General features: G+C 40.1%; 1 pseudogene; it reads right to left on the bottom strand.

Annotated features, from left to right (window-relative positions):
- Nucleotides 1-238: 238 nt before the first annotated feature.
- On the bottom strand, nucleotides 239-691 carry LOC124077631 (ATP synthase F(0) complex subunit C3, mitochondrial-like; annotated as a pseudogene).
- Nucleotides 692-1,104: the final 413 nt, after the last annotated feature.

Here is a 1,104-nt window from a genome sequence, read left to right as displayed (position 1 = left end):
ATTGAGATTGAGGAAGTTCTGCTCCTCTGCTTGATTCACTTCCTCTTAAAAACAGGTATTCTTCCTTGTATAGTTGTCGTCGTCGTTGTTGTTTTAAGTTTTCATCTTTAATGAAATGACTTTGGAAATAACATACATTTTTATGACACCAACACTACAGTTTTTGGAGTCACAGTAAGAGTGACAGAATTACAGCCACAATTACTATGAATGACAATATTTCAAGCAGTAATTTCTGTTACTTGGCAAACAAGATCAAGAAAGTGACCATCCAACAAAAGAGACCCATAGCTTCAGACAAGGAAAATCCCCAGGAGAGCATATGAGAACACTGCTGCTTCAGTGAAGGTTTCTGGCATAACCAGAAGGCGGGCAAGGACTGTTCCAATACCAGCACCAGAAACAGCCACTCCTACTGTTGCAGCATTTTCACCAATAAATTTGGCAGTGGTATCAATGTCTCTGCTAATTGCATTGGTCTGAAACTCACTTTGGATTAGCTGTCATTCACCATTCTGGGCCCCATTAAAAACTGTAGAGCCCCCAAACCAAACCAAAAAAAACTGTAGAGCCCTCTCCAGGTTTAGCCTCTGGTCCAGATGATACTGACACAGAACTTGTTTCTGTATGCAACTCTGCATCCAGCTTGGATTAGAGCAGAGGTGCAGGTGAGCTTGGGGCAGGAGAACATTTAGACTCTTCTGGGCAGCAGGGCCAGAGGATATGGGTAACAGGTGACATGGGTTCCTCTCCCACTTCCTCTCTTTTCAGGAGGTGGTGGCAGAGGTCCAAGGAGTGGGGTGCTTTTTTTTTCCTTTTTTTAACAGAACATTAGAATCTCCAGATGTAACTCAGTGGTGAAGCACTGACTTATATGTGAGGCCCTGAGTTTGATAAAAAAAATTTAGAACATTTTCATCACCCTAAAAAAAAGCCCTATTTCCCCTTAAATTTCCTTGCTATAGTTAACCACAAATCTATTTTCTGTTTCTATAGGTTTCATACAAATGAAGTCATGCGATATGTAATCTTCTTTGACTGACTTCTTTCATTTAACCATTTAACCTAGTTTTTTTTAAAAAAAAATTTCCATGTTGTAGCATG

This window comes from Marmota monax, unplaced genomic scaffold (genome assembly GCF_021218885.2).
Source record: "Marmota monax isolate L192 unplaced genomic scaffold, Marmota_monax_Labrador192_F-V1.1 WCK01_AAM20220418_F8-fsc00311, whole genome shotgun sequence".
Lineage (NCBI taxonomy): Eukaryota > Metazoa > Chordata > Mammalia > Rodentia > Sciuridae > Marmota > Marmota monax.
Note: the sequence above shows the minus strand (reverse complement) of the source record. Positions and strands in the feature narration are given on the sequence as shown.